At 40.7% G+C, this 22,580-nt stretch overlaps 1 protein-coding gene across 3 annotated transcripts in view; it reads left to right on the top strand.

Annotated features, from left to right (window-relative positions):
* Positions 1-1,199: 1,199 nt before the first annotated feature.
* cald1b (caldesmon 1b) overlaps positions 1,200-22,580 on the top strand; it is an 88,948-nt gene continuing 67,567 nt past the window's right edge. For all 3 annotated transcript variants that reach the window (XM_060928152.1, XM_060928153.1, XM_060928154.1), the window contains exon 1: positions 1,200-1,229. The gene's annotated coding sequence lies outside the window, so the exon portion shown is untranslated. The remainder of the gene's footprint in view (positions 1,230-22,580) is intronic.

A 22,580-nucleotide genomic window follows, 5' to 3' on the forward strand; every position in this document is an offset into this window, starting at 1 on the left:
GGGTTTCCTCCGGGTGCTCCGGTTTCCCCCACAGTCCAAAGACATGCAGGTTAGGTTAACTGGTGACTCTAAATTGACCGTAGGTGTGAATGTGAGTGTGAATGGTTGTCTGTGTCTATGTGTCAGCCCTGTGATGACCTGGCGACTTGTCCAGGGTGTACCCCGCCTTTCGCCCATAGTCAGCTGGGATAGGCTCCAGCTTGCCTGCGACCCTGTAGAAGGATAAAGCAGCTAGAGATAATATGAGATGAGATGAGAACAATAGGTTAAAATTTAGGCCAATACAGACAGTTAAGATGGGGGGGGAGGGTTGCGTGTAGGGGTTAATATATAGCCAGTAAAAGAACTAGATAGAACTCGACGCCAATGGCGTCGATGGGGATGTCGCCGCCTGGTAGACTACACGCCTTATTAAGTTGTGATTTGGGGATGGACATTTGACCTCACAGTGACCTTGACCTTAGACTTTTTGATCTCAAAATCTAATCAGTTCATGTTTGTCCCCAAATGCACAAATGGTGAAAGTTTGGTGAAATTCCTTTCATCTGCCTTGGAGATATTGTGTTCACAAGGTTTTATGACCTCACAGTGACCTTGACCTTAGACCTTTTGATCTCAAAATCTAATCAGTTCATGTTTGTCCCCAAATGCACGAATGGTGAAAGTTTGGTGAAATTCCTTTCATTAGTCTTTGAGATCTCGCGTTCACAAGGTTTCGGGACGGACGCACGGACAGACAGGCAACCCGAAAACATAATGCCTCCTGCACCTTACGGTGGCGGAGGCATAAAAAAAAGGACAGATATGCACTTGAACAGGATATTTTCCCTCGTAATTACATATCACACAGATTTATCATATAAACTAGAATGTAAGCAACCTGTTCAATACCCTTTTCTTCTAATAGGATATGTTTTCTTTTGAAACTGGTCTGATCTGCTCTTTCGGGTTATTGGTGCGCACGGTTTTGCGCACAGCTTTGCGCACAGGCTTTGCTTTCTTTCCGAGGTAAGAATGAAGAGGAAAAGAGGAGACACAGGAGGAGGAGGAGAAGAAAGAGGAGGAGAGGTTGCTAATGGTGACGGATAACGGTGTGCAGATTAAGGTTTGGGGAAGGTGGAGCTTCAGCATGCAGTGCGCTTTATTTAGCGGGATTTGGAGCAAAGGCGCAGATGATCGCGTTGCTCATTAGTGCGCGGTTCTGCATTCATCAGACTCCACTTTCTCAGGTAAGAGTCTCTCACAGTTTTATCTGCACAGCAAACATCCCCACTGCTCCATTATCTCAATAATATGGAGCCCCAAAAGGCGGTTTTGTTTATCTTGTGCGCACAAAAGATAAAAATAATAATAATAATAATCGTTTAGGACTTTTAGGGCTCCATACAATAACACACAGCAGTGCAGTTGTTGTTGTTGTTTGTTGTTTCATTAACACCTAAACAACCAGATTTCATTCAGAATTAACTTTTACAAACTCTGGATGGGGGATTGGTGATACACAGGGTTCTTTGGCATATATATATATATATATATATATATATATATATATATATATATATATATATATAATTTTTTTTTTTTCAAAAATAACAGCTCCTCATTCTAATGCCTGTTATGTTTCACATACAGTACTGTGCCAAAGTCTTAGGCACCCTGTTTTTGTTCATACAAACTTTTTTTATTATTATAGACTTTCTATTTTCCAGGACAAAATTAAATGTTACAGGAAAAAAATTTTTTTTTTTGTATCTGAGCAGCATATTACATAAGACACCACTTTTCAGATTATAAAAGAAAACATAATGAAGGCTGCTGGGGTTTGGTGCAAAATTAAGACGCGAGTGTGACAGTGTCCAGAAAAACTGTGGAAGATGCTCAGTAAAATCTACAGCTCATCTCCTTATCAAAATGCACTCATTGGACCTGAGACTTTTTTTTTAAATCAAAGGGTCGTCTCGCACCAAATATTGCCTTTGTTTCATTTATTATGGCTTACTGTTTACAGTATTTTTTTTTATGTTAACATTTCATTTCATTATTTTTTACGCCAGTTTTAGTCTACAGCATTTCTTTACATGTGCCTAAGACTTTTGCACATACTGTATGATACAATGATGGACATTTGCTGTACATACTGTATTTCTGCAATAATATCTCTTTGGAGAATATTTGTACTCAAAACTTCTTTTGCAAACAAGTACCTTGTACATTTGCATTATCCATAAAGCTTTGGATGTGTTTATCTAATGTCTAATGCCTGCTGGGTATTTTCTTCTTTTCCCTTTAATTCTATGGTTTATGAGAAGACTACTCTAATACTTTTCTGTATGAGGTACAGTGCAGAGGTCCAGTGACAGTTCTTTGATGAAGAGAAGAAAAAGAAGAAGCCTTTATTTGTCACATTATACATTGAAAGTGGGTGGCACGGTGGTGTAGTGGTTAGCACTGCTGCCTCACAGCAAGAAGGTTGTGGGTTCAAGCTCAGTGGCTAACGGGGGCCTTTCTGTGTGGAGTTTGTATGTTCTCCCCATGTCTGTGTGGGTTTCCTCCGGGTGCTCCGGTTTTCCCCACAGTCCAAAGACATGCAGGTTAGGTTAATTGGTGGCTCTAAATTGACCATAGGTGTGAATGTGAGTGGTTGTTTGTTTCCATGTGTGAACCCTGCAATGATCTGGCGACTTGTGCAGGGTGTACCCCGCTTCTCGCCCATAGTCAGCTGGGATAGGTTCCAGCTTGCCCATGAACCTGCACAGGATAAGCGGTTACAGATAATGGATGGATGGATATACATTGAAAGCACAGTGATTTTTTTTTTCTTTACATATCCCAGCTTGTTAGAAAGCTGGGGTCAGAGTGTAGCATCAGCCATGATTACATTATAGGCATTTAGCAGACATACAACACACCCAGAACAGCCTGGGGAGCAGTGTGGTAAGTCTGGGGAGCAGGTACCTTGCTCAAGCCATTACTTACTTCTGCTGGTCCAGGGAATCGAACTGGCAACCTTTTAGTCCCAAAGCTGCTTCTCTAACCATTAGGCTTATTACATAACATATGATACAGCACCCCTGAAGCAGAAGGCCTTGCTCAAGGGCCCAACAGTGACCATCTTTATGGTGCTGTGGCTTGAACCCCCAACATTCCGATCAGTAACCCAGAGCCTTAACCAGTGAGTCACTGTCCTGTGCAGTATGCGTAAGAGATGGCAGTGTAAGGAATGATCAGCAACAGCTACATTTCATACATCTGTTATCTGTGCCTGATGTAGCATTGGACACAGAATGTTAAGGTTGCCACCTGCAGCTAAGACAAATTTGTGAAGTGGTGTCTGCAGTGTGTGGCATCAGTGCCCATAGAATATTTAGTGTAGCATTAAAAGCAGTTGGGGGTCGTGCCTGGAGGACGCTCTGGACTCTTGCAGTGGTGCTTTTGTGGCTGGGGACTGCAGTTGACTTGCTGACTACAGTTGTCGAATGGTTTTGCGCTCGGGTTTCCGTCGGTGGGAGGTTTATAGCATCAACGAAGCTGACTTTATGTTAGGACTGTTAATGTTATAGTCATGTTGTCTGTTGTTGCCCGGATGGGGATGGGTTCCCTTTTGAGTCTGGTTCCTCTCGAGGTTTCTTCATGTTGTCTGAGGGAGTTTTTCCCTTGCCACCATCGCCACAGGCTTGCTCATTGGGGATAGATTAGGGATAAAATTAGCTTATGTTTAAAATCATTCAAATTCTGTAAAGCTGCTTTGCGACAATGTTTACTGTTAAATGCACTATCCAAATAAACTTGACTTGATTTGACTTGACTTAAAACTCATTGAGCTGGGACTTTAAAGTGCTGATGACACGAACATGACTCTATGCAATTTCTTAAATAAACTATACAACATGGCAAACATGTTAGATTTCTGTTATAATTACATGAAAAGAAGCTGTTGTTACACAAATATCCAACTTTTAATTGCACAGCGCAAGAAAACTGGGTCCGTGGCTCGCGGCCATGCTGTGACGTCAGCGGGAGAACACGCTGCGGTTCACTGGCTGTTCTACTCTGGTTCTACTCAATGGAAATGGCACATGAAAACGCCGGTGAACTCTCTAGTGCTAGCTCTTCCTCTTCTGGGAGTCTAGAATTGTGTTGATCTCTTCCGAATAGAATCTATGATGGCCTACCCTCTTTACCCTTTGCCTCTCGTTGCTAGGCGGCAGTTACATGAAAGCTGCAAGCTTTCACAAGCAAATACATGACTGATATCACGCCGACTTTATGATTACATTTATGATTATCATGTAGAATCTATAGCTCTACGTACCTTTATCTTATGTCATTTCACAACACATGTTCTGACAGGAGGACAGCTGTCTTTGGATCCGGCATAGCTACGAGTAGACCCCCTCCGGAATACTGGCAATGTTGCCAGATTGGGAGGAATACCGCCCAGTTGGGCGGTTTCAAGTGCATTTTGGTGGGTTTTGAACATATTTTGGGCTGGAAAACTTCAGCAGTATCTGGCAACAACGCTTTTTGGGAGCGTGTTGGATATAATTTGTATTTATATAGATTGTAGATTTAAGTTCGTAAGTAGTTCAGTAGCTTACTCGAGGCTGATTTACAATTGCCATGATAACTTTAGGACTGCAGTTGTCATGAACAGTTTTGCACTCAAGACTCCATCAATGAACAGTTGAGAACTTCAACAAAATAGACTTCAAATCAAAACTATAATGAATTTCCTGGTTACACAATTGCACTTTTTGACCATATAGGACACAATTATAGCTATCTAATGCTATCTGTTATCACCCAAATGAGGATGGGTTCCCTTTTGAGTCTGGTTCCTCTCAAGGTTTCTCCATGTCGTCACAGGGAGTTTTTCCTTGCCACAATCACCTCAGACTTGCTCGTTAAGGATAAATGTGTATATTCGTACATATGTTTAAAATCTATATTTTTCTATACAGCTGTTTTGCAACACTGTCTATTGTTAAAAGCGCGAAACAAATAAATTGAACTGACTTGCTTAACAGGTCTCCTGTATCGCCTTAGTCCAGGTTTAAACCTGTTGCTCTTCCCCTGGTTTGTTGATATTGTTGAAACTGTGCTGTTTTGCCAAAGAAGAGGAAATGATAGAAGATTGAAAAGTGAAGGGAAAACAATTGCCAGTAGAGATGAGGGTCTTTTACTGCTTTAATGTTTTGGCTCCTAGTTTTTCTGCAAATATGAATGTATTTATTTATTTATTTATTTATTTATTTCGGTCAACAACAGCAGTATATGTACAATACAAGCCAATTTAGTCACCACAAACACAACAGTTCTGTGGCTGACCGAAAAGGGTTTTGGCTGAAGCAAAGCTTATAAGTGTCTAACCCACAAATCACTTGCCTTACAGGATGGTCCAAAGAGCCATACAAATAAAATACAATAACGAAAAAGAAATAACTGTCATTTGGATAAATATAAATTGATAAATGTATATATTTATTTATATAGATAAATTTCAATTTTTTTTTTTCGCAGTCCAAATCCTGCGCTCTGATTGGCTGGTGAGCGGGTCCGTATCCTACGATACGGACCCCAGTTACGGACCTCTGGCGACTCGCTCGTTCACAACAACAACAAACAGTAGCATTTTTTGTCAACATTTATCTTTTTTTAAACAAGATTTATTTATAAGATTATCAAAAATCTTGTAATTTTTTGTGAGCATTTCTCAGGAGAATAGCATTAATTTTACATCATGGACAGTGATAACGACAGTGTTCACAGCAAAAGCGAGTTTTACTACCCTGAGGAAGAAGAAATAAAAGGAAACATTTCAGGAGAAAGCTAAAAACCTGTAACTTGCTAACACCAAGCAAAAACATGGCTAAATCCTGAATGACTCCTATTTGTATAAATGGGGGACTACATGGGTGGCAAAATGTAGTTTTTTTTTTTTTTTTTTCCCTGCCATGGAAGTGCACTTGTATACCGAGGAGGAAGCAATTTGCATTACAGCCGTGAATGAGGATTCAAAATGGCGGCTTGCCTTGGCTCGATTTTCCCTTTCAGGCGCTCCCGTTTTCTGTTAGAATTTTGTAAAGAAAAAAATAAATAATATATTTACCAGCTTAAGGTTGGCCCATATGGTGAAATACCGTGACCTCGGCCTTGAATACTGACCTCGGCCCAGAGGGCCTCGCTCAGTACTTTCAAGACCTCGGTCACGGTATTTCACCATACGGGCCTCCCAGCTGGTAAATAACGTATGTATGTACGTATGTATGCATGCATGCATGCATTCCTCTCTATACTTCTCAAGTATAATGTTTTTAAGCTTTATCTTGAAATGTGCAACACTTTTACTCACTTTAATTTCAACAGGTAAACTATTCCACAGCTTCACCCCACATACAGATATACACATACTTTTCAGCATGGTATGAACTATTGGCTGTTTCAAGTTCCCTCTCCCTCTTAAGTGATACCCCCCTTCTCTATCTATAAATGTTTTTTGAATATTGCTAGAAAGTAAATTATGCCTTACTTTTATACAGAAATTGTGCAGTTTTGAAATCAACTAAATCTCTAAATTTCAGTATTTTTGACTTTAGAAACAGTGCATTAGTATGTTCATGGTATTCTTTCTACATTATTCACTATTCTTATTACCTTCTTTTGCATAATGTATATTGACTGCAGGGTACTTTTATAGGTGTTGCCCCAAACTTCCACACAATAAGTCAGATATGGTAAAAAGAGAGTACAATAAAATATGTGCAATGATTTATAGTTTAGAATATGCCTTATTTTACAAAGAATCCCCACTGTGTGTGCCAACTTGGACCTGACATACTTAACCTCCTAAGGCCCAAGCTGTTTTTTTACATGCATTTTTTATTTCTCTTTGCTATTTGGGCTTATTAGAACCTGATTAGAATAAAAACTAAGCATCATCTTTTGATAAGATGTACTTTTAGAGAAAAAGTATGTCCACATATGTGGATTCTTGTTCCGAATTTCCATAAAGTGCTGTCCACGCATGTGACCGCTAAGCCCTAGGAGGTTAATATGGGGTTTCCAGCTAAAGTTGTGGTCGATTATTACCCCTAGAAATATATTCTCATATACTCTTTCCAGCTTTATACTATCAATCATTATTTCCACCGGTGTGTCCAGATGTTTTTGTTTACCAAAAACCATAAATTTTGTTTTTTTTAATACTTAATGATAATTTATTTACATCAAACCACAGCTTTAGCTTTCCTAGTTCTTCCAAGACTACCTCCAATAGCTGCTGAAGGCTCTCCCCTACACAGAATGTGTTTGCGTCATCCGCAAAAATAACATATCTCAATATTTTTGAAACATTACATATGTCATTGATATGCAATATAAATAATTTTGGTCCAAGAATTGACCCTTGTGGTACACCACATGTGATGCCTAAGAGAGTAGACTTGATAGCACCCATCTGAACAAATTGCTGTCTATTTTCAATGTAGCTTTTTAACCAATTTAGCCCTACCCCTCTAATCCCACACCTTTCCAATTTTTGTAGTAAAATTTCATGATCAGTTGTATCAAACGCTTTCTTCAAATCTATAAAAACACCCAGTGCATACTTCTTGTTGTCTACTGCAGTTGTTAACTCTTCTACTAGTTCCATTAAAGCCATTGCTGATGATCTGCTTGTTCTAAAACCATACTGACTGTCATTAAGCAATTCATGTTTATCAATGAAGCTGTTCAACCTTGCAACAAAAAGTTTCTCTAGTGTATATATGCTGTATATGAGTGGCAGACTCCTATATACAGAAGTTTGTTTCTGTTTAATTAATTTTGGACATAGAATTGAATTCTGCAAGTAATAAACTCTGATATCGCTACTTTAAGAAAGCATAAATATACAGTACTGTGCAAAAGTCTTAGGCACCCTATTTTTTTATACAAACTTTGTTATAGATTTCTATTTTATGACTTCTACATTATCGAGTCAGTACAAAAACAGTTTAGAATCCAAACATTTGTTGTCCAGGACAAAATTAAATGTTACAGGAAAAAAAAAGTTTGTATCTGAGCAGCATATTCCATAAGAGAGCACTTTTCAGATTAAAAAAGAAAACATAATGAAGGCTACTGGCTTTTGGTGCAAAATTAAGACGCAAGCGTGACTGTCAAAGTGTCCAGAAGAACTGTGGCTGGTTCTGGAAGATGCTCAGTAAAACCTACAGCTCATTTCCTTATCAAACTGCACTCCTGAGACTACTTTTTTTTTTAAAAGCAAATGGTCGTCTCACACCAAATATTGACTTTGTTTCATTTATTATGGCTTACTGCTGTTTGTAGTATATATATTTTTTTTAATTTTGAAACATTTCATTTCATTATTTTTTAAGCTTTTTTTCAGTCTACAGCATTTCTTTACATGTGCCTAAGACTTTTGCACAGTGTATTTCAACAAAATCAAATGGAAATGTTTTTGTCTGGTTGTTTTGGGGTTTTTTAATGCTTCTTTCGAACCTTGCATTTGCTTCTGCCTGCAAACATCACATTGGTTAAAGAGCCAAGAAAAATCAGTCTGCTTAAAGAAGGTTAAAAAACCTTGCTAACTGTCAGGATTTGATCAAGCTTTTGAATACCCACATGTCCTAGTGAAAGGAATATAAGCCTAATCCGTTCAGTTTATTATAAAATTCTCAAAATATCTCTGATGTTGGGCGGCACGGTGGTGTAGTGGTTAGCGCTGTCGCCTCACAGCAAGAAGGTCCTGGGTTCGAGCCCCGGGGCTGGCGAGGGCCTTTCTGTGTGGAGTTTGCATGTTCTCCCCGTGTCTGCGTGGGTTTCCTCCGGGTGCTCCGGTTTCCCCCACAGTCCAAAGACATGCAGGTTAGGTTAACTGGTGACTCTAAATTGACCGTAGGTGTGAATGTGAGTGTGAATGGTTGTCTGTGTCTATGTGTCAGCCCTGTGATGACCTGGCGACTTGTCCAGGGTGTACCCCGCCTTTCGCCCATAGTCAGCTGGGATAGGCTCCAGCTTGCCTGCGACCCTGTAGAACAGGATAAAGCGGCTAGAGATAATGAGATGAGATGAGATCTCTGATGTTCCACCATCACCAAAGCAGAGAAGAGCACTTCTACTCCCTGTACACACAACAGTGGACACAGTTTTAATGGTTAAATGATGCAAAGACATTAAATGTTTTTTAACAGCTCATACTTGAAGGAATGGCTGGGCGATTATTTCCCCAGTGATGTTAATGTGAACAGAGATCAGTCAAGCGAAGAGGCGACGATGAGGCTGGTGTTGAAGTGTAATGTTTATGACTTTTTCTCCTCAGGTGATGAGACTGATGTAAATGATACTGATCATCAAAGTGAGAACTCATTTCCCATTGTACACTTAAGTCTTTAAAATTTGGCAGAATAATTGTTTTTCTCTCCTGCGTATAGATGGAATTCAAATGAACTCTTTTTAAATGTGATTTTCTTTTTTTCTACGTTTGGCGTAACCAGAATTGTAAAGGAACTTTACTTGCACTTGAGATGCATGCAGAAGAAAAACATATTGTAGTTCAGGAACGTCTGCAGTTTTCACAAATATATAATTTAAAATGTCCAAATTTGACCATGTGAATGGGTTTCTCAGGTCCCCTAAAGTTAGTTAACTTTGGTGCAGCCAGTCCAGAGAAGTTGGTGCAAATGTTTAAGGTATCATCTCATCTCATTATCTCTAGCCGCTTTATCCTGTTCTACAGGGTCGCAGGCAAGCTGGAGCCTATCCCAGCTGACTACGGGTGAAAGGCGGGGTACACCCTGGACAAGTCGCCAGGTCATCACAGGGCTGACACATAGACACAGACAACCATTCACACTCACATTCACACCTACGGTCAATTATAGAGTCACCAGTTAACCTAACCTGCATGTCTTTGGACTGTGGGGGAAACCGGAGCACCCGGAGGAAACCCACGCGGACACGGGGAGAACATGCAAACTCCACACAGAAAGGCCCTCGCCGGCCACGGGACTCAAACCTGGACCTTCTTGCTGTAAGGCGACAGCGCTAACCACTACACCACCGTGCCACCCTGTTTAAGGTATCATCTTAATAGAAAATCACATTTGGAGTAAATCAGCTGTAAACTTTGATGTCTAAATTGAAATTACTGCACAGCACACATGTATTTGGCCTACAAAGTCATATTTATCAGTTGTTTTACAGGATAATATTTTGGTGATAGATACATTAGAGATTAAGGAATGTATTTACAGCAAAATTAAATAAAATAGCCTCAATGAGGCTGTAGCTCATACCGACCACTGATGTTTGAAATACGATCTATCCTGTGGGAGGGGTAGCGATTTTTGTGAAATTGCATATGACCCCTGTGTATTTGCATCCATGGTAGGTGGCCCCACCTGGTGAACAATTCTTGTTGGAATATGTCTTTAGAGTCTTCTGGGTGAGTTTCAATGAAAACATCCTAGCAGTTTACGAACAGTAGTGTTTGGTGTGACGAGCTACCCAAAATTTTCAAATGCCCATAAAATGTTAAATATGACAGATGGCACCACCGTCTTGGCAACTTTTATACATACCAACCTAAGGAACGTTCCATATGAGTTTGATCAAAATCTGATCAATCCTGGAGGAGGAGTAGCGATTTTCGTGAAATTGCACGTGACCCCTCTGTGGCCTCATCCATGGTAGGTGGCGCCACCTGGTGAACAGTTCTTGTTGGAATATGTCTTGAGTCTTCTGGGTGAGTTTCAGTGAAAACGTCCTAGCAGTTTATGAAGAGCAGCGTTTAATGTGACAAGTCGCCCAAGACGCACATAAAATTGTAAATATGACCAATGGTACCACCGTCTTGACAACTTTTATGCACACCCACCTGGGGAACATTGTGTGTGAGTTTGATCGAAAGCCGATCAATCCTGTAGGAGGAGTAGCGATTTTTTAAAATTGTGGACGGATGACGATGGACGATAGACGGCGGACGGACGATGTGTGATTGCATAAGCTCATCTGGCGCCAGGCCAGATGAGCTAAAAAAAAAAACCCTATATGTGGGTCTTTTTTTGATGCACTCTTGTTTCAAATCACTATATCTCAGAATGAACTTTTGAGACACTGGACTCATTTTGTGGTGACACGCCCCTAATCAGACTGCTATGCAGTGATACAGTCCATCGTTTCTACATCCGGAACAAGTTAATGACTGATCTTTCGTAATCATTTGGATTGAAACTGTTTAAAGTACAGTACTTGTGCATAGTGCATCTGAATCAGAGATGATGAAGAGCTGGCACTTTTAACATTTCTCAATCATGAGGTCAAAACAAGCCGAAACCATCTTCTCTTTGGGTAGGTCCATCAAGTATGCACTGAGAGGTCTAAGATGTTCTTTGAGTAATAAAAAAGATCTTCTTTGAGGTTTAGTCCTTGAACTTAGTCCTTCCATTCTAGCATGCTGTTTATCATACACTAAGCAGGCGTCTTGCAGTGGAAAACGTTTGGAGTTGGAGGACTATCATGCCAAGTCAGGTCCTCTTCCTTAGATGGTATAAGCCGCAAGACTGGAGACCTTCTGCAGCAGAGTGCACAAGGATGTCACTGGCTGTGATCGATGTCTCGTCTCCCAAGAGACAAGCAATGTGTTTTGTTGCAATTAGAGTCTCTTGCAAAAGCATCCTGGTGCATTCGGGAGAAATCTGTAACCTCTCTGTGTAAATGATCCTGCATGAGAGAATTGCTGGTACGCTGAGCAGTGATGGACTTTCCTGGGTGTTCCTAATTACAAAACATGATGTAAAAGAAATGTATACCGAAGCTAACAGAGACTATAAAATTTTATGTCAGGAACACTGTGTATTTTAATGTAGGAGTAATGGAGAAAATGTGGAAATGACAAACATTTGATGTAATGCTTTGGTTTTTTGAAGAGACATGACCAAGTTTTCCAGCTGTGCCATAATTGTTTATGGTCATATTAGACAGCAGAGGCATCGTGATCAAAAGCAGAAATATCAGATACAGTGGTTCCATAGAAATACACTGACTGAGATGTAAATATGCCTGCATAAAACATTTTGGATACTCTGCATGCTCTTGATGTACTAGTTTCCGAGACCAACGTATTGAATATTCTGAAGGAGTGAACGTTCCTGTAGTAATGCTCACATTAAACATGCTCACATTGGCATTCTGTATTTTTTATTTATTTATTTTTAATTAGGCTTATAAGAAACAGATGTCCATGTCATATATGTATGTGCTGGACATCTGCTGTACATGTATTAGTCTGATGATCCTAGCATGTTGGTAATTGGCTCTACTTGACCTATGAAATAGTTACAAGCTTTGATACGAATCTTTTCTGAAATATTTACCTGTTAATGGAACTCTGGAAAGTGATATCATTTGCAAGTCTTTGTGGATGAAGCGTTCTCCAACCAAAATGTGAAAAATGGTATAAAAGCCAGTACGTGATTTTTAAATTGTTTTAGATTCCTGCCTGCCAAGAACCATGTGAAAAGCCCCAGGCAGTGGTGTTTAAACTGAACCAAGCCTTGGAAATATTCATCATATCACTTCAATGTGTGCCCTTTCAGATTAAATATTACAGGCTGGTTGTTTTGTTCTGGTACTTTTTTTTTTTATGCTGTAGGCTTTGAGTGCCAGAGAGCCACTGGTGGGTCATTTAGCAAGGCATGTAACACTGAGCTGCACAGCTCTGTATCCTGGTCAGGGTTACTATGAAGCCACTAGATAGGAGATGGTGAGATGGAAACACCATCCCCATTGAGATTTTATTATCTCAACTGGCCATTATGTCTGGACACCAGGGACATCACTAGACATTTATGATTGGGGAATCCACATCTGTATACGTGTCCAGATACAAATATAATATTTGGAATGAACAGATACAAATCCAGATAGAATTTTTTTTTTTAATGAAATATTTCGAGAAAGGTTCACAGACATGTAGTATGTGAGGCTAAAATTGTGGATCAGGACTGCAATCTTGTAGGATGCATCAAAAAATTTCAAAAAATGTACTGTGCAAAGAATTCATAGCATTCATTCATTCATCCTTAGTAGCTGCCTGGTCAGAGTCACAGTAGTTTAAGATTAAGCCACTAGTTTGTTGATATTTTGGGAAATAGAGCCAACTAAATTTGTTAGAAAATATAGGCAGGTGCAAATAACAATGATAACTGTACAAGTGGGATTTTAAAAAAAAAAAAAAACTTCACAAAAAAATGATAGATTCTTTTGTGTTATGAATTTGAGTGATGTAGCTGAGGTTAAGGAACTGCCAGAGCCAGAATTCAGTGTTGGGATTTCTAACTCCAGGGGGCATAGTGATAGGGTATTTATTTATTTATTTATTTATTTGATTTCGGTCACACCCAGTTTGGGTTTAAATTCAAATACAGATACAGTAAACTACAGTATCTGTAAACTAAACAGCTACAGGCATGTTGTGTTGTACCCCTACTAACTGGTGTTGTAGTCAAGTCACTAAACCTTGAGTTTGTGTCCAGTCTCGAGTCCCCAGTGTTCAAGTCCGAGTCAAGCCCAAGTCATTCAAGAAAATTTCGAGTCGAGTTCACTATTGATCCGAGTCGAGTCCAACACTCCAACTGCACCATTTGACAGTAGCTGTTTTAGCGCCATTAACATTAGTTTGTTCCTGAACATGACGTATGAACAGGTGAATGTGCTTCTCTTTGTCAGGGAGTGTGAAGTATTCTGTCAGAGATGGTTTGGAGATGGATGTAAGTGCAGAAGGTGTGTTTATTAATATAAGTGAAGACAGGTAAATGATCCAGAATGGCAGGCAGAATCGTAAAACAGTGAAACGGGCAATAGGTCAAGCGAGGCACAAACAGGCTATCGTACACTCGGCAGAATCAAAGACGAGAAACAGGACAGCAGGGATCAGGAAACCATCTCATCTCATTATCTCTAGCCGCTTTATCCTTCTACAGGGTCGCAGGCAAGCTGGAGCCTATCCCAGCTGACTATGGGCGAAAGGCGGGGTACACCCTGGACAAGTCGCCAGGTCATCACAGGGCTGACACATAGACACAGACAACCATTCACACTCACATTCACACCTACGGTCAATTTAGAGTCACCAGTTAACCTAACCTGCATGTCTTTGGACTGTGGGGGAAACCGGAGCACCCGGAGGAAACCCACGTGGACACGGGAAGAACATGCAAACTCCGCACAGAAAGGCTCTCGCCGGCCACGGGGCTTGAACCCGGACCTTCTTGCTGTGAGGCGACAGTGCTAACCACTACACCACCGTGCCGCCCCATCAGGAAACCAAACAAGGAAATAAGGCTCGGTAATGTGTCAGCAACACAACTCAATACTTCGCAAAGTACGTGCGTTTTCACAGTTATTATATAGGCATGCTGATTGTGCCTTAATCCTGTGCAGGTGTGAGTTTATGGTGCGCGCAAGAGTCTATCTGATGCACGGGCCAAGGCGCACAGATGTGACACTCTTGTGCGAAATTAGTACAAAAATTAATGTACAGTAGATATAAAATCTTATGCCAAATTATTATGGCATGTTACAAAAAATAAGGAAAAAAATCTGAGTCCTCATCTCCAATTTGCGAGTCCAAGTCCGAGTCATCAGTGCTCAAGTCCAAGTCAAGTCATGAGTCCTTAAAATTAGGGCACGAGTCAGACTAGTACTACAAGCCTGCTACTAACCATGGATTAAATTGTTTGGCAAATGAATAAACATGCGTCTAATGATCAGTGAAAAGGAGAAACAGTAAACAGAAATGTGTAGGGAAGCCATGGCCTAATGGTTAGAGAAGCATCTTTGGGATCAAAATTTTGCTGGTTCAATTCCCTGGACCAGCAGGAATGGCTGAAGTACCCTTGAGCAAGGCATCTAACCCCCAACAGCTCCCCAGGCTGCTCTGGATATGTTGTATGTTGCTCTGGATAAGAGCGTCTGCTAAATGCCTGCAATGTAATGTAATGTACACACGCACACATGACACTGTGCATTTACAGTACATATGAGTTTGTTTGTGAGAGATGGAGCTTGTTCATGCAAGACAGTTATCGACTTGTACAAGTTCCAGGTTCATATTAAATAGTGAAGCTTCTGTACAGAACACAAGAACATCCTCGTAAATTAGGGACAGATTTCTTCTGCAAAGAATTAAGCCTTTAAAAATTCATGATGCACAATGCTATCTGTTCTAGCTATTCTTTATTCTCGTGGATGTACTAAATGTACTATCCGTCTACTTCACATCACCATTATCTTACAGCCAGCATGTAATTACCATGACTGTTCAGGACGCCTCGCTGGAAAACTGGCCATCTGTATCCCCTTATTGATAATACTAACTAGCGTAAACCAAACTGTGGTGCAGACACGCAGCAACACCACTCCAATTTGCTGTAGCCTTATATGGAGGAGGAAATCCATCTTTCAAGACTTTACCAAATATTTGATTAACTGCTTCAGTCATGATCGCCTCCATAGGTTATGACAGGTCACAGATCATTCTGATTACATGCTGGTTCTGAAGGATATTGTACCTTTTTAGAGAGAAGATGCACTTTTAATGTCAGTGAGTCACAGCACATCAGTGTCTTTTACCATGTTTGGTTATGCTTGTACACACTGGAGAGCAACAGCCCAAACCAAACCCCTCCTCACTTATTCGACTTTGCTGCATGTCATGGAGCACAAGCACGGTCATATTTTAGACCCATGACTGTTGATTCTACGTGTCTCTGATGGGGAACCCCAGGAGTGGGCATCTGGAGATGGAAGAAGAAGAGTGCATAAACAGTGATTTCAGACGCTCCTATGCTTATTGTTCCAAGGTTCTTTGGATACTTGTGAGGTTGAAGGTGCTAAATGGAGTTAATGCTAATTTCAAATAAATAAGAAGGAGAAACGTGTTTCTCTTTGGTAATGTCGTGACTAATTAACCTGATCAAGAACTTGGGTGAATTCAAATGAATGAAGGTGATGTTGTTGGATTTAGAAAAAAGAAAAGGTATGAAAGGTAACCATGCTCCTAGTCCCAAGTGTTGTACATTTGCAAGGCCGAGTTGGACCCAGAGGGTCGTGGTACGTACAGCTGAAGGTTCTCTGGTTCCACCCTGATCTCAGGTTACTGCCTATTTGGGTTTCCTCTGTTTTCTGTGGTTTTCTCCCTTTTTCCAAAACATGCATAAGTGGATTGGTAGCTGTGGGCAGTGTGTGTGTGTGTGTGTGTGTGTGTGTGGTGCCTTGTGATGGACTGGAATAGGCTCCGGATCCACCATGACCCTGACCAGGATAAAGCTGCCATGAATGAACAAATCAATGAATGTCAGATCCGTCCATATACAAAATCGGTTACTAAAGAATAGTTGGCTCACAGTATCCGTTCATGTGGGGAAAACACTTGTCGTTGTGTTGATCTTCAGTGATGAATCACTGCTCTATTGATCTGGCTTTGAGAGATGCACCATCGTCTGAGAATGCAGCACTTTTAAATTCCACCCTTATGTGGCGTTTGCAGATCTTCCGTAGTCACCTGATGGGAAACATATTTATCCAACGACCTGCTCTGTCTCCTCACCACAGCCAGCATGTGCAGTCTCACATTTCCTCCCGTTTGTTGTTTAACAGTTTGCAGTATTTATGGTAATGTGAAGAATCTAATCTCCTAGAAGAAAAAAAAACTATAGGTTAAATCCGCAGTCTGTCAGCAGATGGCTTTGTGTTTCAGTAAGCCACACTGCAAAAAATTTGAAAACTGAATTTGAGGAGAATTACTGAATACTAGTGAAATGATCTTGCTGCATGGACAGATATTTTTACATGATAAGACATCTTAGAATAAGTTGGTTGCAGTCTAGAACTAGGTTTAATAATCTCAGAATTGGTGTCTTGTATTCTTCCAATAGGAAATGCTAGATCGTTTCAACTATTTTCACTTGCTAAGATATCATTTTTTGCAGCGCATGGACTTAGCCATGGAGTGTATTCTTCCCTGTGCTGTGCACTTGTCTGATCTTCATATTATAAAACTTTATAGAAAACTCACAGGCCAGCTCATTATGTTGATTTAACCTTACCAGACTTGTTTGTTCACCAAGATAAACTCCTGACCTCAGTATGACATTACTGACTTCATAGACATCAATTTTTTTTCCTTGCAAGTATCTCCCTCCTGTTATAATCTCTGAAATTGTTTTATATAAACCGAGCCGTGCCCCCTGCTGTAGGACATTGAAGGAATGGAATTTTGACTCCAACTCTTCTGGAATTTTAAGACCACAAGAGAGGGAGAGCTACGGCAAAGGCAATATGCCCGGGAACTGTAATCAGTGGCAGATGTGTAAATTAAAAATGTCTTCAGCTCATGTCATGTGGAATTGATTTATGAGTCTGATCCTACCTTATTGCTCAAAGGCAGAAAGCCTGGGAAATCTAGAACATGCCCAGAACAATTATCCTTTTTCTTTCAATTTCCATAGAGAAATTAAGAAGGACAGAAGACTACAGTGGAACAATGGTTCAGGAAGTAAAACTGTTTATGTGCACAGGAAGGTACTGATTTAACTAAGATCCCAAATAAAGAGTGCTAATATGCATATGCAGTCTGAAAAACTGAATGCATTTTAAGTGGCCATGTTGTGACTATTAAGCCACAGTTAATCCAAAGTAAAATTTGCTCTTTTTTTTTTCTTTTTTTTTTTTTTTTAGTAATACAGTGGTGCTTGAAAGTTTGTGGACCCTTTAGAATTTTCTATATTTCTGCGTAAATATGACCTAAAACAACATCAAATTTTCACACAAGTCCTAAAAGTAGATAAAGAGAACCCAGTTAAACAAATGAGACAAAAATATTATACTTGGTCATTTATTTATTGAGGAAAATGATCCAATATTACATATCTGTGAGTGGCAAAAGTATGTGAACCTCTAGGATGAGCAGTTAATTTGAAGGTGAAATTAGAGTCAGGTGTTTTCAATCAATGGGATGGCAATCAGGTGTGAGTGGGCACCCTGTTTTATTTAAAGAACAGGGATCTATCAAAGTCTGATCTTCACAACACATGTTTGTGGAAGTGTATCATGGCACGAACAAAGGAGATTTCTGAGGACCTCAGAAAAAGCGTTGTTGATGCTCATCAGGCTGGAAAAGGTTACAAAACCATCTCTAAAGAGTTTGGACTCCACCAATCCACAGTCAGACAGATTGTGTACAAATGGAGGAAATTCAAGACCATGGTTACCCTCCCCAGGAGTGGTCGACCAACAAAGATCACTCCAAGAGCAAGGCGTGTAATAGTCGATGAGGTCACAAAGGACCCCAGGGTAACTGAAGGCCTCTCTCACATCGGCTAATGTTCATGAGTCCACCATCAGGAGAACACTGAACAACAATGGTGTGCATGGCAGGGTTGCAAGGAGAAAAACACTGCTCTCCAAAAAGAACATTGCTGCTCGTCTGCAGTTTGCTAAAGATCACGTAGACAAGCCAGAAGGCTATTGGAAAAATGTTTTGTGGACGGATGAGACTGAAATAGAACTTTTTGGTTTAAATGAGAAGCATTGTTTGGAGAAAGGAAAACACTGCATTCCAGCATAAGAACCTTATCCCATCTGTGAAACATGGTGGTGGTAGTATCATGGTTTGGGCCTGTTTTGCTGCATCTGGGCCAGGACGGCTTGCCATCATTGATGGAACAATGAATTCTGAATTATAGCAGCGAATTCTAAAGGAAAATATCAGGACATCTGTCCGTAAACTTAATCTCAAGAGAAGGTGGGTCATGCAGCAAGACAATGACCCTAAGCACACAAGTCGTTCTACCAAAGAATGGTTAAAGAAGAATAAAGTTAATGTTTTGGAATGGCCAAGTCAAAGTCCTGACTTTAATCCAATCGAAATGTTGTGGAAGGACCTGAAGCGAGCAGTTCATGTGAGGAAACCCACCAACATCCCAGAGTTGAAGCTGTTCTGTATGGAGGAATGGGCTAAAATTCCTCCAAGCCGGTGTGCAGGACTGATCAACAGTTACCGGAAACGTTTAGTCGCAGTTATTGCTGCACAAGGGGGTCACACCAGATACTGAAAGCAAAGGTTCACATACTTTTGCCACTCACAGATATGTAATATTGGATCATTTTCCTCAATAAATAAATGACCAAGTATAATATTTTTGTCTTATTTATTTAACTGGGTTCTCTTTATCTACTTTTAGGACTTGTGTGAAAATCTGATGATGTTTTAGGTCATATTTATGCAGAAATATAGAAAATTCTAAAGGGTTCACAAACTTTCAAGTACCACTGTACTAAGACTAATTACCAGGAGTTTAAACGAGACCGTCGATGACGGCGTAGCTCACTCCAGCCCTGTCTAGTACAGAAGGAATGATCTAAAGCGAGCCACCTTGCGCAATAAATGTTGCAAGCTATATACACTATATACAAGCTATATATAGAAGCTACATCCTAGGAATACTGACCTATTTGCCAGAAAGAATCCAAAACGGCAAGGAATTGACCAAGAAGGAGTGATATATAAATTTTTTTTGTGAACTGCTCATTAAGGCTTAATTAGTCCATAACTTAATTAGTAATTGTAATTAAATCTGGGTAGAAGTTATATGCACCCTAGGTACCCCTACCTTCCTGCCAGAAAGTATCAAAATCGGTGAAAAATTGAGGGAGAAGAAGCGATTTGTGTGGAAACTGCTCGTTAGGGCTTAATTACTTCATATCCTCGTTATTAATTGCAGTTATGCAAATTTGTGTAGAAGCTATATGAACCCCAGGCAGACCCACCTTCCTGCCAAAAAGAATAAAAATTGGTGACAAATTGAGAAAGAAGAAACAATTTTTGTGAAACGTGGACGATGCCGGACAACAGATGGACGGCACATGATGGCATAAGCTCATCGTCTGTTAGCTGGATGAGCTAATAATGGTTCTAAAATAATGGTTCTTTGGTTGTATGGATTTACACGTGCAATTGCTAGTCTTTCAGGATGCTAAATCACACTGGGGTTACTAATCTATTTGCAAGAATATTGCCTATATTCTGTACTTTCATGGAGAAATGACCAAATCCTCCACAGATCAAGTACCGTAAGCCTTAATAAACCAGGGAGGGCATTTATCTTTAATTGGCCAGTAATTTAACTCTGCGGGACTTACACAGTAACGTTCTGTGTATTCTACTGTTTTAAGGATGCAACATAAATTTTGTTCTCTGTCTCTGAACTGTGTATCCAACACACATGGATACAAAGCTCACATCCCTTTCTTGTTCCCTGCCAAAGGATAGTCTGTTGGCAGAAACAGCAGTTTTTTAAAAGATGGCTCTTTAGGTCAGCGAGGCAGAACAACTCGACCTGGGCGCATATGGACACTCTTTGGAGCAGAGCCGCATGTCAAGGACTGGAAGAGCTCCAAGTCAAATAGACTCCTAGATCCAGTGCAGGAAACTGAACAATGTGTCTGTCAAGTCAAATTATAGCTCCAGTTTCCTACACATGTGGTGCAGAGACACAAACACAAGGTGGTCAGTGTGTTACCTCATGATGGAGGAAGAAGGCGGACTGTTAAAATGTTCAGAGAGGTTCTCCAGTTGGGTGCTGTGAGATGTTCTAGATGCAGTTGTGGCAATAAAAATGCATTGATAACAGTATTATGGTTGGTTTTTTTTTCAACATTTACAAATATTTTAGGGAAAATTAAAGAATGGAGGGAAAAACACTTCAATGGCCAATATGTTAAGTTACAGTGAGTAACATTTGACTACCGACACCTGGCACAATTTAGAAAATTATACTGATTTGTTGATTTAATATAGGCTTTGGGAAAATTGATATATTTTTATATCAACCGGTACTTGGGCTATATGACATGATATTGATATTATAATATAGTCACATCATTCTACAATATTCTAAGTATTGTCAGGTGTAGGGCGGCACGGTGGTGTAGTGGTTAGCACTGTCACCTCACAACAAGAAGGTCCAGGTTCGAGCCCCGTGGCCGACGAGGGCCTTTCTGTGCGGAGTTTGCATGTTCTCCCCGTGTCTGCGTGGGTTTCCCCCACAGTCCAAAGGCATGCAGGTTAGGCTAATTGGTGGCTCTAAATTGACCGTAGGTGTGAATGTGAGTGTGAATGGTTGTCTGTGTCTATGTGTCAGCCCTGTGATGGCCTGGCAACTTGTCCAGGGTGTACCCCGCCTTTCGCCCATAGTCAGCTGGGATAGGCTCCAGCTTGCCTGCAACCCTGTAGAACAGGATAAAGCGGCTAGAGATAATGAGATGAGATGAGATTGTCAGGTGTCAGTGCTTTTTATAACATCTTTGTTACTGACTATAAAAAGTATCTGACTGGATTTTTTTTTTTTTTTTTGTATTTCTTTGCATTTCCCCCTTTTTCTTCATGAAATAATTTATTTTTAGAACAGCTATACAAAAATCTGAGTCAGTAATAGCCCTCGTTGATGCTTATCAAAGCAAAACCTCAGAATACCCTCACTGGCCACTTTATTAGGAACTTGTTCTTGATTTCTAAGCTTCCTGTTCTTGGCTGGCAGGAGTGGAACCCAATGTGTTCCTCTGCTGTTGCATGCTGAGATGCTTTTCTGCTCACTACGGTTGTAAAGAGTTGCTATATCTTTCCTGGCAGCTCGAACCAATCTGGCCATTTTCCTCTGACCTCTCTTATCAACAAGGTGTTTGTTTCCACCACAGAACTGTCGCTCACTCAATGGTTTTTGTTTCTCACACCATTCTGTGTAAACTCTAGAGACTGTTGTGTGTGAAAACCCCAGGAGATCAGCAGTTTCTGAAATACTCAAACCAGTCCATCTGGCTCAAACCAACACCCATGCCACAGTGAAAGTCACACTTAGGCCAAGTTTACATTAGACCGTATCTGTCTCGTTTTCTTCGCGGATGCACTGTCCGTTTACATTAAACCGCCGGGAAACGGGAATCCGCCAGGGTCCACGTATTCAATCTAGATCGTGTCTGATCCGGTGCTGTGTAAACATTGAGAATACGCGGATACGCTGTGCTGAGCTCTAGCTGGCGTCGTCATTGGACAACGTCACTGTGACATCCACCTTCCTGATTCGCTGGCGTTGGTCATGTGAAGCGACTGCTGAAAAACGGCGCGGACTTCCGCCTTGTATCACCTTTCATTAAAGAGTATAAAAGTATGAAAATACTGCAAATACTGATGCAAATACTGCCCATTGTGTAGTTATGATTGTCTTTAGGCTTGCCATCCTTCCACTTGCAAGTGGTAAGTGATATGCACTGGGATCACACACACAGCGGCTCAGTCCCCAATCGTGGCTCGTGCACTTCACTCGCGCGCTCTGTGAGCTGCGCAGGGCCGGAGTGCGCACCCTCCAGAGAGCACTCGCTGTTCAGGGCGGAGTGATTTGGAGCGCAGGATGCCTGCGGAGCCGAGCGTATCCGTGTATTGGTGTTGCTGTGTGCACACTAATTGTTTTAAAAACGTTAATCTGATGATCCGCTGATACGGTCTAATGTAAACCCCA

Source organism: Neoarius graeffei, chromosome 8 (assembly GCF_027579695.1).
Source record: "Neoarius graeffei isolate fNeoGra1 chromosome 8, fNeoGra1.pri, whole genome shotgun sequence".
In the NCBI taxonomy this organism is placed as follows: domain Eukaryota; kingdom Metazoa; phylum Chordata; class Actinopteri; order Siluriformes; family Ariidae; genus Neoarius; species Neoarius graeffei.